Here is an 18483-nt window from a genome sequence, read left to right on the forward strand (position 1 = left end):
GCGTCGTGAAGATAAGGACCCCAAGCACCCCCCGGCAAACCCTAACCCACTTGCCCCTCTCCCCCTCGGTTCCTCCACTTCCCCACAGCCCGCGACCGAGCTGCCGTGGCCATGGTCGCCGTCGTCATCGCGGCCACCGACTTCCCCGGCGCTTGAAAAGATGTCCGGAGCTGCGCCATGGACGTCTCCTTCGACTAGTGTTACCGGTTCGAGCGGGGAAGCACTATAGCGCCAGGATCGACGTGTCTTCCTCGCCTACGACCGCCAATGCCCCGCGCCCAATCAACCTCACCGGAGCTCCTCCGCCACGCCGTCCGCGCCCTCCGCCCCCGTGAGCTCCTCTGCCCATTCCCCCTATTTGCCCCTCGATTTGCTCGCCGTAGGTCGTCGTTCCACTGTCGTGGCCGCTTGCTCCCGTTGAGGCCGCCATGGCATGAGCTCCGCGCTCACCCGCACGCGTATGACTGCCTGTGTCCAGTCCCGCGCGCCGCGCGCCTGCCCTCGTGTGCCCAGCCGCGCCCGGCGCCCCTGCCCGTCCGCCCGTTGCCGCTCACGCGCGCCCGTGTTGACTGCTGCTCGTGCTGCTCTGTCGCTGCTCCTTTTGCTGCTCCCGCTCGCCGCTCTTGATGCATTCTGCTGCTGCCGCTACTTTGCCGCAGCTGCATCTGCTCCTTGCTCCTTGTAACGCTCCTGCTTGTTGTTGCTAAAGGCCTACTGCTGTTGCTGCTATATGTACTGCTCATGCCGCTGCTGTTGCTGGTTGCCATGGCCGTGAGTGTGTGTTCGTGTGTGTGCACGGCTGTGCCACGGCCGGCCCTTATTTAATTAGTCTAGGCTTAGTTAGAAGTACTACTAGTTTAGTGCTAAGTTAATCTAGTAGTAGATGACATGTAGACCCCATTAAATAAGTTAGATTTATTTATTTGTTTAGGTAAATAGTCTATGACATGTTGGCCACACATGCCCTTTTGACTAGTCAAATTGACTTGGTCAATTCGGATTAAACTAAATATAAAAATTTCAAAATATGTTTGAAACTTAGAAAATTCATAGAAAATAATCCGTAACTCGGATGAAAAAGTTTTCTACATGGAAGTTGCTCAGAAAAACGAGACGAACCCGAATACGCTACCCACATACCTGCCAGATGCCTCTAACTATCTGAACATGGAACATCCCCCCTTCGGTCATCTGTCTGACACAGGTCCGGAACCGGGAAAACATTCCCGGTTGAATCTCCCCTTCGCCTTTATCGTATAGCCCTGCGTTAGAGCCCCCTAGCTTTGCTTGTTGTCATGTCATGCATTTGTGTGCTTGTATTTACTGCTTCTTCCCCCTCTTCTCTCCGGTAGACTTCGAGACTGACGCCGATGCCGCCCCTGTGATCGACTACATCACCGACGACTCTTCTTCCTTTGCAGCAGAGCTTCCGGGCAAGCCCCCCCTTTGATCATCCCGATATCGCCCATTACATTCTCTCATGCTTGCATTAGATTTTGCTACTGTTATTGTTTGCTCCTATTCTAATGCATAGCCTGCTTTTGTAACTTGCTCATTGTTACCTACCTGCTTATCCTAAACTGCTTAGTATAGGTTGATTAGTGATCCATCAGTTACCCCCACCTTGTCCTTGTTGCCGCTGCTTCATCATTGAAGACCCGATCAACGGGATCGAAGACCAGGCCCCGGCACTGCACATCACTTTCCCCTTAGTTGCTCGACACTACTGGGTTACTATCGAGTGCCGAGGGTGAGACCTCTACAGCACTTCTGATGTTAACTCTGTAGTGTAGCTATTCGGTCGTGGTCATCGAGGGTGATTCCGCCTTAACCACTTCCGATACGACTCTGTCGTGCAACCCCTCAAGTGTGAACTTCGAGGGTGGTTCCTCTTACGTTAACCTTGATGATTACATCGAGTGGAATCCGTCAAGGGTGATTCCTCAGGTTTTCCCCTTGGTGTTAGACACACGGTTACAATGGTTACTATGACTTTACACTGAATCATGTTACTAAAGACGGGTCGGCCCTGTGGGGTACCCGCACGAGCTTAATTGCGAGTGATGTGGAGTCGGGTTGACCTGGAGGGTGCCCGCGAGATAATTACGAGGCGTGGCCGGGCATCCCTAGCCCTTGCCGCAAGTCCTCGAGACGGGGCAACGGGGTCACATCTTTCGTGAGTCTCTGCTTGTTACCGCGTGCTCCTAATCCACTACGATTTGGATATTTGATCCGAGGGGCCTCTAGCCTGATAGCACTAACCATCACGTGGGCATTATATGGGCGTTCTGCGTCGTATGCATCAGCGACTCAGCGGCGCGCGCCGGGTTGGACTGGTAAGCTCCTGCCTTTTTTAAGGAGGTAGCTAGGTCTGCTCACCGGCCGCCCACGCAACGTGCAGGAGTTCCCGGGGCGATGGCCCATGACCCTTGGGGGCATAGGTTTAGTCCGTCGTGCTGACCTCTCTATTAAGCCTAGGTCGGGTTGCGGCGTATTGTTTGGCCGAGGCCGGGCATGACCCAGGAAAGTGTGTTCGGCCGGAGTTAATCGAGCGTGGTGGGTAAGTTGGTGCACCCCTGTAGGGAAGAAAACATCTATCGATAGACTGTCCTACGGTAGCGGACACTTGGATTTGTATCCCGATCGATACAACTAGAACTGGATACTTGAGGTGATAACTGGATAGAATGGCTCTGGGATTGCTTTCTCGCAGGGACTCGAGAAAGGATCTCTGGCCGAGGTTGATAACACTACTACTACTTTACTTTATGCTACTCTTATCTCTTCTGATGCTGCAAGTTGCTTGGAGCTCCTTGAAGATGCTAGTCTTCGATAGGCTAGGCTTTCCCCTTCTCTTCTGGCATTCTGCAGTTCGGTCCACATATACTACCGATTTCATTGACACTAATGCATATGTAGTGTAGATCCTTGCTTGCGAGTACTTTGGATGAGTACTCACGGTTGCTTTGCTCCCCCTCCCCCCCCTTCTCCATTCTTCTCGGATGTCGCAAACAGATAGTCGAGCCCAGGATCCAGATGCCACCTTCAACGACGACTGCTACTACACTGAGGGTGCCTACTACTACGTGGAGGCCGCTGACGACTAGGAGTAGTTAGGAGGCTCCCAAGCAGGAGGCCTTGCCTTTTCGATTGATGTTGCTTTTGTGCTAGCCTTCTTAAGGCAAACTTGTCTAACTTATGTCTGTACTCAGATATTGTTGCTTCTGCTGACTCTTGTGTATTCAAGCTTATGTATTCGAGCCCTCGAGGCCCATGGCTTGTAATATAAAGCTTGTTTTATTTTATTTGTGTCTAGAGTTGTGTTGTGATATCTTCCCGTGAGTCCTTGATCTTGATCGTACACATTTGCGTGTATGATTAGTGTATGATTGAGTCGAGGGCGTCACAGGCCGGCCCAACTAAAGGCCCACAAGACTTTGCGGACCATAATGGGCCGGCCCAGCTAAAGGCCCACGAGATTTTGCGGACCATAATGGGCTGGCCCAGCTAAAGGCCCACAAGATTTTGCGGGCCATAATGGGCCAGCCCATGTAAAGGCCCACAAGATTTTTCTATGCCATAATGGGCCGGCCCAGGTAAAGGCCCACAAGATTCTTGCGGATCATAATGGGCCAGCCCAGCTAAAGGCCCACAAGATTTCGCCAACATTAATGGGCCGGCCCAGCTGTAGGCCCACAAGATTTTGAGGACCCTAGTAGACTAGCCCATTAACTGGCGGCCATGTTTTGGGCCAAATGCCGGCCCATATTTGATCCGGTCCATTAATGGCCTGCCACGCTCCGGGCCTAATAGTGCCCCATAAGAGATCCGACCCGTTAAAAGCCTACCACGATCTGGGCCAAATTACGGCCCAGATCAGGTCCGGCCCTTTAAGAGGCTTTAGGCTCAATTATGGCCTATATCAGATTCGGCCCGTCAACTGGACACTATGCTTTTGGGCCCACTTGCTAAAGGCCCACTTAGTAATTCGGCCTCATATTAGTTTTGGCCTGTTAAGGGCCCGTTTAACATTTTGGCCCTATATTAATTTGGGCCTGTTAAAAGCCCGTCATATAGTTGGGCCTAACTACGGCCCGGTTTGCATCCGGCCTGCTCGCAGCCGATATCTGATTGGGCCAAACAAGGACCGAGACAATTTTGGCCTGTTAAAAGCACGTGATTTGATTCGCACAATCATGGGCCGGGGTTCATTTCGGGCTGCTACCGGCCCGTGAGTTATTCGGCACGTTTCAGGCCCAACCTACATCGTGATTGCATGACGGCCCGATTATGTACCGTAATTTTACGATTTGGCCGGTTTACTGCGAAGACAGGATATATATACAGTAAAATAACTGCAGCATCGTGAATAAGAAAAAACCTAGACTATACAATAAAGAAATTACGGCATATTACATCCACGGGGCATCAAAGTTCGCCACTATGATAAGTGTTGAACAAGATATAAGTGTTGAACAAGCAGACAGCAGATTACATACACTGGGCATCAAAGATCGCCACCAGTGCAAATAAACACGCCGACAAAATAATATACAAAACCGACAGCACTTCAATAGAGTTCAAGAAAGGTTAGCCCTGCTTGGGAGCTGCATTGCAAGCAGCTGAGCAAGATGATGAGATTGCGCTTGTTCAACACTTATATCTTCCTCACTCTGAAAGATAAACAAGCAGACAGATGACATGTTTTGCACATAAAAGTATCAGTGCTGACAATTCATCACATTTCTTACTGACGAATAAAGTGACACAGTTTAAAATTGCATTCACACAATATGGTATTGTTCAGGTCAAGACATGGCAGGAAATGACATTGTGAAGGAGTTGGCAGCTTCACGACACCACTGGATTACAGATCAAGAACTCATAAGTATCAATGGTTAGTGTGCTGTCAATTTATACCATTTTAGATTGGCAAATAAAGAGACGGTTTAAATAATAGTAGAATGATATGACATTGTTCATAGTTAAGACATTGCAGAATATGACATTGTGCTGTAGTGGGTAGGTTCACCACACCACTGGATTACGGATGAAGAACAGAAGCATACATGCAGTGCAAAAGAAGATCACTTGCTCTGTATAGTTTAATTTACATGGTATGAAGAAGGAACTTGGTTGTACAACTGAAAACTTAAATTGAGAAAGGACAAACTTTTTTTATGAACTACATAATAAACTTTAAACAAGCAATTTGATGCAAACACCAAAAATAAACAGCTGTTGCAGTCATGCCTAACCAAATATATACAACAAAGTTTGAAGGCTTGAGATGGACAAACTTACATTATTGGTGAAGACAGGCTCTATAAAGGCCTTGTCCATGCTGATGGGGGGCAATTCAAGAAGTTTACCACAGAATCTTCTTCAAAAGCATTGCCTTTATTCTACATTTTGTTAAGAGTAAATATAGATGTGATAATATACGAAAAAATGGAGAATATTTAAGATAAGATGAAGAGTGATGCTACATAACCAAGTAGCTATAAATGTAAGTGCAGCGATACAGGCAAAAGGTACAGCCAAGAGCAATGCACAGCTAAACTTCTTCAGTACCAACCTTATGGTAAGAGTAAATATAGATCTGATGTGTAGAAAATGGAGGGCAAAGGAAAATAAGCTGCAGAGTGATGGTACATAAACAACTACCTGTCATTATAAGTACACTGATAAAGGACAACATGTACTTACAAGAACAATGCAGAGCTAAAAAAACATTGGCATTGGATATATTCTACACTAGTGTAACCATTCATACAGATCAGATAATTTGGAGCGAACAATTGATAAGCAAGCTATCATGCATACTGTTGTCACATAATGAACCAGGTATGTATGCAAGTACAGTGATACAGGACAACAGGTACTAACAAGAGCAAAGCAGCGGGCAGCATATTTGCGATATCCTGTCGTTCTTGTCAAGCCGGATATCTTCTTCGAGCAGATTTCCTGCAAAAAAGATCCATAAGGCACATGCAGAAAAGTAGAAGTTCAAATTGTCATGTGATTTCATAGACAGTACCTCATCCTGGGAATGAGACCAATGCATAACAAGGTTTTTCCATTCAATGTCTTCTAAATTTAGCACAGGAGACTTCACCAGAAATTCGTTTATAGACTTGCCATCAAAGTGTGATTTCCTCAGGTAACACCGATACTGCTACAATGCTTCCTTGAAAAGCACAAGCAAGCTTTGCTCGTCATGACTATCCAGATTGACCCTCGCCTAGTTACAACAATGTAATGTAAATCATTGATGTGTTCAATCAGCACAAAACAGGAAAATAATAACCATGAATAATAGCACTTACAAGTAAGTTGGACAGGAAGATGTGAAAATGGTGTTTGTCTTCACAATAATCTTCCCATGATGGGAATATATGCACGTAGTCCCTAACAACATTGAAAGCATTGTCTTTTAAACTAGGAATAAACGGAATGGGGTTCCAATCTGCAGGAATTGGCCATCTCTATAGTTGGGATAGGTCTTCGGCCGGTGGACTTGCTGTACTTTTTGCTGGAGTGGGATTTTTCTGTGGTACAGCTGGTGCTATGGCAAATCAAATCGGTATACCTTTTGCTGGAGTGCAGGTCCTGTGTGGTGGGGCTAGTGGTGTGGCCAGTGAAGTATGGGTATAGTCTGCTGGAGTCGGTCCTACGTTTTGTGTCACTGGTTGTACAGCCAATATAAGTGGGGTGCTGTCTGATTTCTCCGGCACCACCACGTTTTTCAAGGACTTTGCTGGTGCTCCTTCAGGTTCGGCAATCACCCTCTTCCTTTTTGATGTCTGATGCACCAGAACAGCATTTGAGTGAAAAAACATGGTATGCTGACAGATGGAATATGTATTGATAATGGATGGGCATGGCATCTCGACATATATGATGAGTAAACTAAGCAGATGGCGGTGCAACAAAGTAGAAGAAATGCAAGACAACATATGCAAGATACCCGCAATCAATAAAACATTGCCAAATTAGAACAGGCACGTTGATGGGTGAACAGGACAGGCCATCTGCCTTTGACTCCTCGAGGTTAGAATAGTCATTAGGATCATATTCTGAACAAGAATCAATAGGTGGGGAGCGTATGAGTTTCATTGCATCCAGAATGGCACTCAATGCCTTGGTGCCAATTTTTTAAGTCATTGCAGTGTTTAGCTTCAAGAGTGGACTGCTGCTAGTGCGACACAAAGCAGCTACACAGATCATAGTGTAGAAAACCTTAAGCATCAGAGTAAAATGAGCAAAGTGGAACTTGCTGGAATATATGTGCTAGTATTGCCGGTACGCCTAGAAAGTCTTCGGATACCAGCTCTCTTCAAGTGAAGGTGCGGTACTGTTAATATCAGTGTAACTCTCAAAGGCGACACAGCCCCCCGCATTTCCTTGCTATTCTTATAGGATTCAAGTGGGCAGGCCACTACAAATCCTATTCCTATGTTTACAAGATCCTACGAATCAAAGAGGCTCAAAGTGTCCATCACAACCGACCGTATAGACCTCTACATTGCAAATGTCCCTGCTCATCTTCAGTACAAGGAACATACTGTACTACTATCATACTCCCTCCGTTCCAAAATATAAGTCTTGGTAGAGATTTCCACTATGGATCACATACAGATGTATCCAGATACATTTTAGAGTGTAGATTCACTCATTTTGGTCCATATGTAGTCCATGGTGGAATCTATACAAAGACTTGTATTTAGGAACGGAGAGAGTACATATTAAAGAAGAACGGAAGAGGAACATGGTAAAGAAGAGCAAGCAGATTTTGGATAATAAAATGTTGGTTGCGCAGTGCCCACACATGATGAACCAGAGCGCATCAAGAATGCAACTCCCAGCTGTCTCTCGACCATTTCAGGCGGTTGGATGAAGATCCTACGTCTCCTAACCCTTCTTCTTCCTCGTCTTTGATTCTTCCCATACAGAACACCGCACGGGCCGCCGGCTGGACCACCGGCCCCCATCGCTTGTGTTCCTCCGCCACCCCCACCCCCCACCCCGCCCCAACCCCCACCCGCGTTGAGTTTTCTTTGTTCGGCGAGGCCCCACAACCAGTCGAGCCCCTTCGATCGCACCGGCGAACTCCGGCGAGCTCTGAAAAATCGACTGACCCAATTTTGAAATTTAGTCTACTGTGATTTAACTAGTGTGGAATATAAAAGGGGAAAACCATAAGCATTGGGAGTATAGTGCTGAGCGTGCCATGGCGGATCTGAAGGTGCAAACCAGACAAAGGCAACTTCGCAACCAAGACAAGAAATCAGAGTAAAGCAGTGGTGATCTATTTTCTTGATGCGATAAATAAGTTGAGCAGATACGAAAGAGTACCGCCTCTCGTGCGGCGCCATGTACGCATCTGCTGAGAATTTGACGGTGCTGCGGTAGCGATGGCTATCGGCAGCGTGGAAGCAGATCTAGGAGGGTAGACGATGGCGGCGGGGCTCGATGGACGAGACGGTCATAGGAGCGGCGCCGGCAAGGTGGACGACGGCGGGGATGAAGCGAGAGGACGGGATGCAAGGATCCCGGTCCGAAGCCGTGGATGAGAGAGGTCGATCTCTTGTAATGGACGGCGGCGTCGGGGTATCAGCTCCGGCATGGTGGAGGAGGACGGCGGTGGATGGGGTGGCGGACGGCGGCGGACGGAGGAGGGTGGGTGGAGAGGGTGTTTTGGCGCCCACGGAGTACGAATGGGGAAAAGGGAGGTAGAGAGGAAGGGGGGAACCATGTATTCAGGGCGCGCTTGTCTCAAATGTGAGGAAATTTACAAACTTAGCCCCCGTTTCGAATTTATACTACATCACAGCAACATTAGTCGGTTGGGGATAGGACGGTAATCTCGCATACACCGAATATTTGCCGACGAGAGTTTGTTTTTGGCGCCCACCGTGTATGAATATGAATCAGGGAGGGAGTCGATTTCGGCCGAGGACACACTGTGTTTTGGCGCCCACTGTGTATGAATCTGGGTGAGAGGCGGTTACGTCACGTTTGGGTGAAATTACAAACCTACGCCTATCGAAACCTATAGAAATCCAGCAGATAGGCTTTGCGTGGCAGGGATAGGCAGTAGTGATTTCCATCTCGTAGATTTTGGTTTCGGGCGGTTACTGCGACTTTCCCCGCTTCATTCAAATTTTGCAAAGTGCATGTTTACCGTGCCAACTCAATTCGAATCCCGTTTGTATTCTATTTTTTTCGGGCGGGATCCATTTTCAATTGGAATTACATTCTATATACATCATTTTTTATATATACTTTCAAAAGCACAACAAAGAATTCTGCTCCTTTATATGTATAATATGATTTACAAATACAACGATCTCAAAATCTTAAGGTTGAATTCGAAAAAATTTAACCAAATTATGTTCTACTAAAATGTATGGATCAGTAATATCTACATATTAAATAACATAGATGTGCGTGAATTCATATGAGTATGCATGTTTGATAGATCAATTTTTGTTCGAGTATGGATTAAATGTACCATCATCTCGAATTCAAATATTTGAATCCCTTTTTTGTACTCCTTTCACGCCCATCTCTCTCGCATGCATGCTCCTTCAGGTAGCTATCACTCTCTTTTCTCCAGCTCACCCGCACGCTCACTTCATGTTTCTCCTATCCTGGCAAACATGTTCTCTCGACGTCTCCCTTGTGAAGTGTCAAACTCACCCTATCATTATACATTACACGGTTTTCATTATCTCTCACGTCTCTACTGTTCTCTGGTATCACTCGGTACCTAAGCTTTCTTTTTGACCGCCACACACACAGTCTCCACTCGTCTTTCACTTTGTCTTTCTCTCTATGGATTCTCTCTCACACCATATATGTCTCTACATATGACTCATACCACTAAAATTACTCTCTCTCCTGTAGACACAACATTTGTTGCGGTCTCCTTTTCGTCTCCATCCCAGACTGACATTATTCATTTGTTTACCGATCAGACAACCCAGACTACCGTCTCCTCTCTCTCTCACAGACACACACACACACAACTCCTGCTTCCACTCCCCTTCCCGACTACCGTCTCTCTCTCACACACACAAAACTCTTGCTTTCGCACCCTGACTCGTATTTCTCTCACAAACATTTATCGACTAGCTAGCCTCTAGATAGGTTTATACACCCGCACACTCGTGCCTCCACCATCGCATACATGTCTCTCTCCCTCTCCTTGTATCTATGTAGATTTTTCTTCCCTTCTTGAGACACGCCATCTCGATCGTGCACACACACACTATCGCCTCATTTTAAGCTGATACCTATCGCACACACACTCCTTGTGTCTTTGTCACACATGCACTCCGTCCTCCTCCACTCTCCCTCTCTCTCACACACACATGGGCTTTTTACAACAACTAGCAAGATGCCCATGCGTTGCACAGAACATCAAGATGCATTTGTATGAGTAGTTTATCTTGTGGGGGAAAAGGATGAATGAGGGAAGGCCTTATTTGCAAATGTGGAGAGGGGTGTGGGTATCTTTTTGCAAAATTGCCATAGTTTCCTTCCTATCTGTTAGATATAGATCGGACGGCCTATATTGCAGGATGGCAGGCACACGATCATCACCAACAATGCTTTTTATAAGAGTAGGGATAAAAAATAGACTTGGTGATGATGGTGGGCCTGCCATCCTGCAATGTAGGTCGTCCGATTTATATTTGACGGATAGGAAGGAAAATATGGCAATTTACCCGCACTCTTCACCACATTTGCAGATAAGGCCTTCCCTCGTTCATCCTTTTCTCCCACAAGATCTTGATGTTCCGTGCAAAATTAGACATATACCACTTCTCGAATCTTGAAACCAACAACATTCCTCCCTTATCTCATCAAAACCGCCAAAGGAATATATTTTGAGTGAAACATAACATATTTCTAGTTATATACGTATTTCAAAACTGGACTTTTTTCTATCAAATCGGTGAATATGTATTAATCTACTTTGATCGTGTGGCAACGCATTGGCACATTGCTAGTAGTTATTATAATTTTTTGGACACCAGACAAACGGTGGAGTACATATACTTAGAGAAGAGGCGCACGCACGCAGTCGGCCTCTCGCTGTCTCGCACACATGAGTGTTACGTAAAGGCGACGTTAACAAATAAACCCTAAAACCCTAGGTGCACGATTGCTGCATTCGCGGGTACCGGGTACGTGGTGGAGCACCTTTGTAGGAATAGTCAGCTCGCGTGATAATTTGATCCGTAGGAGTTGATGGTCGGGACCACAGGTGAACGACTTGGAGCGCGGTGGCTCGCCAGTTGCCACAGATCGAGTAGCCACGTTTAAAATATCGCTTTTTAGTGGGGTTAAGAGTTCCGATTTTCAATGGCGCGTTATAAGTAGTAAGTAGTTTTTAGAACGATTGGTATGGAGCGAAAATGGAATTCATAGTACTACGTACCTCCTTGGCGTATGGTTGTATGGTTTTTTTTTGCGATGGAGGTTGTATGGGTTTATGTTGCGAGATGTTGAACCTGGTAGTTCTAGGGCAAATACTATGGTTTAGATTTAGATGCTGGTTTTCAGTAATGAAAATCAGAAGGGGAAACCCTTCTTTGATTAAAAAAACTACAACCCCCATTCTGGTTTACTAGTCCCCATCGTACTTTGGGTCAAAGTTTGTCCATGAATTTTACCTGTAAAATGTGAATGGAAAACGAGATTTTGTTATACCCAAACAAAAAAGGACTGGAGGGAGTGATTGCTCTGACACGGACGCGACCTCTCATAGCGCAGGCATTGAACCGGCGCGCCGGCCAAGAGGGCCGCACTCGCTGCAGGCCCGGCTGAGCACGCCTCCTCGCCGCGTGCAACCAGCTTAAGACTGCCCCGCCTGCCTTCATTGAATCCGCGCGTGTGCCGGCAACACGTCCTTCCGCGAGCCGGCAGGCATTTTAGAACACAAAAAATGACTAAAATATAATTAATTTACGCATGGTCTTGACTTGTTGTGCTCGCACTGGTAGCAGGAACTAGTAGGGGATTTTCTTTATTTATAACTCTCCTCACAATTTTTTTGGCTTTGAAGTGAATCATGGTTGTGGACATTATGTATGAATGTGCAGATATCTGTGAACATGAGTTTGATGTGGAAGTTGAACTTGGAATGTCGGGCTTGCGCGTGAACTATACCATGTCCAATGCTTCGTCTGTTATTGTTTGGAAAGTAATTGCTGTTATTACATGACCCGAAAAAAACATTTTGTGCCACATCAGTAGATGCACGGACATCACAACAGGCATGCTGACTGGATAAACATTTGAACCTAGCTATTATGAAGGAAATTTTGTATTGACAACAGTTTTAGATAGCAGGAGATGCCTAGCCTGCTCTGCCTCTGCTAGCTTATTGCTGGCTTCTTCCATCTCTTCTTTGGCTTGGGTGAAGAGAGCATCTGATTGCTCTTTTCGCTTCTTAAGGAACTCAGCTACATTCTCAAGGGCTGTTGCACGCTTTCTTTCAGCCTTTACTAATGCCACGAGGACACGAACAGCTGACGACTCCACCTGGCTTGTGTGTAATCCAGCATCATCTGGGAATTTACACCTTGTGTCTAATCCAGCATCATTAGGGAACTGGCACCTTGTGTGTAATCCAGCCTCATTTTGGAAACATGATCTCGAGGTTGACCATACTTCCCTCCTCGCAGGAACTGCATCCTGACATGAAGTTACTTCTTTTTTAGATCAATACTTAGAGCAACCTAGATCCATTTAGTAGAAGCCAGATAAACAGAACTTGGAGAAGTGAATTCAAAAGGAAAATAAAAATAAAAACAGACTACAAGGTGAGAACACCCACTTCCTACATCAAGCTAAAAACGAAAGCATTAGGACGATTAAGACTCTTCTTATTACACATCGAAGAACACCACGCTTAAGAGAAACAGAAACTACAACATATACACATCGAAGAACACGAGGCTACACGAAAGTAATTGAAAGGGTGTTAATTACCAAAGCTCGTTTTACAGGTTCGGTGCAGCTCCTCTTTAACTTGCCATGCTCCTTGAAGATGTCCCAAATATCCCGTGTTTGGTCTTCATTGCTCCTCTGCATGTTCGCACTCGTGGTTTTAAAATCTCAACATGGCAAGAAAAATATACTACTAGTAATACTCGCGCATCTTGTGGGCAACATTAAAGCACTCGTCAGCCATGTTAGAGCATCTCCAACAGAATCGCAACGCGTGGTGCTTTAAAAAAGCGTTTATAGTGCTGAGATCGAGAAGTAGATACTAGAGCGTAGAGGATAGTTCTCAGCATAGATAGATAAAAAAAGATAATCCAACTACTCCTCATCGTCCGACTCCTCCTCGGTGATGTCCTCCTCCGACGTCTGACTGTAGGCGTGAAGATACCGATCATCGTCGGATTCCCAGGGCGACGCTGCTCCTAGCCTCATGTTGAATTGAGTGTCCGCTTTTCGCCTACGCTTGTCCTCGCGATAGGCGGCTCACTCCGCCCTCCTCTTATCCCTCTCCGCCCTCCTTTGCGCGTAGAACTCGCGATCTTTGATGATGTCCTGCGGGAAGTGTTGGCGCCACAGCGCCATGGCTTCCTCGTGCATCTCAGAGATGCCGAGACGGTGCTCCCGCCTCCGGTTGTCGCGACGATCCTCGTCGGTGCTAAGCCGCGGCAGAGGCGCGAGCTCCTGCGCCCGCTCCCGCGTCGGCACGTTGGGGAAGTTCAATGCTCTATGAGGCCGCCGGAGGCACCACACCGCCGCGTCGTACGCGCGGGCGGCCTCGTTGGCGGTGTCGAAATTGCCGAGGCCGAGGCGCATCCCGCGGAACCGGATCTCAGCGGAGAAGCCGCCGGAGGGGCGCGCACGGATGCCGCGGTATCCCCAAGTTTCCCGGCGACGCGGCGGCATGGTGGCGCGGCGGCGGCGAGGCGAAAAAGAGCGGGGAGATAGCGGTGGCGAGGCACAGAGCGGGGAGAAAGCGGTGGCAAGGCACAGAGCGGTGGGAGGACGTTGGATTTTATAAAGCGCGCCGGACGCCGCACGCCAAAACTAGCGCACGCCCGGCCGCTTTTTCCCGCGCGCGCGATCCTTTCTCGACGTCTCTGCTATCTCTACTCTCTTCTCTACTGTTATATTTATTTCATATTTAATATTTAATATTTATCTCTACTTCCTTTACTATATACTTTTTTTTCTCTATACTTTTTTTGTTGCAATATAGGCCGTCCGATTTATATCTGACAGATAGGAAGGAAACAAAAGGGAATTTTGCAAAAAAATACCCATACCCCTCTCCAGATTTGCAAATAAGGCCTTCCCTCGTTCATCGTTTTCTCCCACAAGATAAACTACTCATACAAATGCATCTTGATGCGTGCAACGCATGGGCATCTTGCTAGTTCTAAAAACCTTTCCATCATTTGCCACACTACTGGTTGCAGATGAAAAACCTACCCAAGCACAACGCGGTACAGGAGCGACGCACAATTAAAAGCTGATATTCTGTTGGACAATGGAGGCTATAACCAATTACTTTACGGGAACAATAGCACCCAGGAAATTTGAAGGGTAGGTATGAACAAAATTGGAACTACACATGTACTGCTAAGTGATTCAATACACACATTACCAATCGAGGAGGAGAACGATGGTCGCGGCGGCCTCTGTGAGTCATGGTCAGCAACGGGAGTCAGTTCATTGTCCACGACGGTGGTACTTCTGCACTTGGCGTCGGCTTCCGGGAAGCAGATCCGAGACCATGGAAGACGATGCCGGGGAAGAGGCTCCGTGTACGACGACGACGGTGGACCGGCTCCAGTGCGGCATACGAGGTCGTCGATGAGGCAGATGCGCTGCGGTGGACAAGTGCGCTGATGTAAAGGGGAGGAGCACGAAGGCTGCGGTGCCGTGGAGAAGTCTATTTTGCGGTGGGGATAGAAAATGGGGAGTATTCAGGTGTACTACTTTGGGTGCCGGGGTGGGGTTAGCTGGGTAGGGTGAACCTGAAGTTACGAAAACAGCCCCCTACCAAGCGTCATCCGTAGGCCTGTTCCGAAGGCTATGATGGTAACTTCCCACTCGAATCAGGGTCGCGGGAGATTTTCCCGCTGACCTCAAAATTTCGTGACACTGGACTCCCCGTGTGGCGTGTTGAGTGATTCGGCTAAGCAACTAGCGAGTAGTAGTAGTAAACTCTGCATATTAGGTTTGACCGAAGTCAAACTTCCTAAAGTTTGACCAAGTTTATAGAAAAATATAAACATTTACCATAACAAATATGTATGATGTGAAAGTACATTCAATAATGAATCTAATGGTATTTATTTGTTATTGTATATGTTAATATTTTTTGCTATAAGCTTTCTGAGAGTTTACAAAACTTGACTTTGATCAATGCTAATACGCGGACTTAAATAAAAACGGACGGAGTACACATTTGTTTTCTTAGTTTGTAGTGAACTAATCATTTGTTGAAATTGTGAAATACATATATTAGGCTATTGACTTCGAATGTAATGGTCTATACAATTCAATAGTTACAATCATTGTCGAATCCCAAGATGTATACAAGGTCTATAGTACTTCACAACATGCTCAAACTCACATAATCCCAGTCAAATGAGAATCTAAATGCATTTCATAGTTATTACTTTGTAGGATGCAACAAAAACAACCATAACTCTACATCAGCCATTATAGAAGCAACATTTTGACATATCCCAATGTGTGAATGAAACATGCAGAGAGAGCTTTTGAAGATGAAGTAGATAGGGCGGGAAAGATTGTATGTATGTGGACGAGAGAGTAGGAGACAAACCTAACGAGACAGAGAGAGAGATAGAGAGAGAAAGAGAGAGGAAGAAGTTAGGTCTGTGAGAAAGATGGATACATGTAATATACATGAGATGCGTGTGCATCTGGATTCTGTATACGTGGAAGGAGAAGAGACAACATGTTTGATGAGAGAGCTGGAAAAACATGGACGAGAGGGGAAGGATCTCGTGGGTTGAGGGATTGACAATTTTGTGCGGGGGAGAGAGGGATTGGTAATTTTGTGCAAGATAGAGAGAGAGGGTGGGGGGAGGAGTCAGTCAGTCGTCGTCACATCACCCTGCTTCCAAATGACCCCGCATTCTCTAGTGTGGTGTGGTCGCCGTCTTCGATCTGCTCGATGCCCTCTTTGAAGATTGAGGTGTTGTGCATGTTGGGGTGCAAAGAAGCACAAGCGAGAGTGGTCGCCATATAACCTTGGATGGGGATGAATTGTGTGCTCGGGGGAGTGTGTGTGTGTGTGTGTTGTGCTACGTGTGTCTGTGTGTGTGTGTGTGTGTGTCAGATATTGAGAGAAAACAAACCTAAGGAGAGAAATGGGTATTCACGAAGAGATTGTGCGAGCCTTGAGGTGGGCAGGGGCCGGGTGAGGGTGTCAAAATGTGCGCGTTGATGCATGTGTTGCATGCGACCGTGCGAGGGACAGACGAATCGAGAGAGATGGTTGTTGTGTTACGGATGCTCCTCTCTCTGTCTCTCTCTGTCTCTCTCTCCCTCTCTCTATCACACACACACACACACACACACACAAGTAAACTATAAGACCGTTCTCTCATGTATACACAACGTATCGGCATCTGTCTATGTCTCACTCATGCATGATCATTTGCACATTCACACCTCTCTATGTCTGTATCACACGCACACCGTCTCCACATTGCCCTTCCGCCACAACACACATATGGACACATACACACGTTCTCTCTCAGTCACACACACAAAATCAGTATTAAAAAAACTAGGGCGCACCTAAAACGTCCAAATCCAAATAAACACGAACTGGAGCTAAATTGAAATATATGGAAATATTGCAGCGTCAAGAACTTTCACAAGAAAAAAAGTTGAGTAATATTCGAGGATTGTTTTCACACACACAAAAAGGTTCGGTGGATGTCCTTCGAGCGCGACACGGTGACGCACCGTTCGATCGACCGCGCGGCCGCGGTTCACGCGCTTGCACAGGATTCCGTATCATGGCTGTGGTACTAACTAATAAAAGCGCTGCCTAAGTCTAATGTTTACGTGTACTAGTACGGTTTTCTTTTAAGTTTGACCAACCTTATATATAAAACTAAAGTAAGCTCCCACACGCGCACTCATCAAATGCCGCCACCGCCGTTGCGCATGCCGGCGCCTGCCTGCTCCGGCCAACAATTTCTCGCCCATCACCGCCGTGTCGCCGCCATCCCCGTGCCATGAAGCCGAAGGCTCGCCCGCTCACGTTGTCTGCAGTCCCTCCTTGCGATGCCGCCGCGCTGCCAAGCACGCGAGCAGCTGGTGGAGCCGCGTCTATGCACGCAGCATACGAAGGGGAGGACGAGCACATGCTCCAGCACGCCGGCGAGGAGGAACTAGCGTGTCATTGTTGTCTCCGCCCGCGCGGAGGAGGCGCGCATGGTGGCTGTCGCGGGGGAAGCCTGTCGCGCGCGCGCGTAGAGCCCGCAAACCGGGTGCGGACGCGGAATCTACCTTCGAGACCTTGAATGCCATGTGGATCCTGCAATCTGAAGGAGAAATTTGGGTCAGTCGACTCATGTGAGCCGTTTGATGCAACATGGATGGCTAGAAGGGCTTCTTCCACCTCTTCTGCCGTCTTCTTCCTTCGCTCCGTCGAACTTCTTTCACAAATCGACTAACCCAAATTATACTACTAGTACGAATGTATTAAGTACAGTAGGAACACGAAAATACGAGCAGTAGTACCAACTGCAAGAAGAACAGTAGTAAGACATAGTACTAGTACTACTGTATATACTAAAGAGTTCAAATAACGAGAAAGAACATAAACATAGTTCTGCTGGGGCCTCAGCACAACACACCCTTGAAATTAAACTAAGCAACTAGTCCGCTTGACACTGCAGTAGAACCAGCATGAGCGACGGCACTGCCACCTACTCGGAGTCCGAGTCCACGTCCTCGACTTCGTCCTCGTCTCTCTTCCTCTTCCTCTTCGCCAACGCTTCTTTGCTTGAACCGGACACTGGGCTCTGCTTCTTCATCCAACCCTTGTAGATATTTAAACAAAGGTAGGCATCCATTGCTGCGTACAGGATGTGATCTTCATCTAATGTCTTCGACTCCCATGCATGATGAAACTCGTGATGAGGTTTCTTCAGTTTAGTGTACGAAGGATCAATCATGGCTGCTGCCAGGGTCAGCATTGAAGGTTGAGAGGAGGACACCAGGCTTGCCTTCTGGAGATCGAAGGGCTAGCCTACAACGAGACCTATCCGACGCAGGACATCCCTGTCGTTCTTAAAGCCTATAGTAACGAATTTCACTCTTTTGTCCTTGAGGAAGTTCTTAAAATCCTGGCACTCAACGTCGGCATGGCATATGTGGTAGACCAAGCAAACGCTATGTACGCAAACCTGGATCACGGCGGGCTTCTTCCTCTCTTCGTCCTTTAGATCC

The sequence above is a fragment of the Aegilops tauschii genome, chromosome 1 (genome assembly GCF_002575655.3).
Source record: "Aegilops tauschii subsp. strangulata cultivar AL8/78 chromosome 1, Aet v6.0, whole genome shotgun sequence".
NCBI lineage: Eukaryota > Viridiplantae > Streptophyta > Magnoliopsida > Poales > Poaceae > Aegilops > Aegilops tauschii.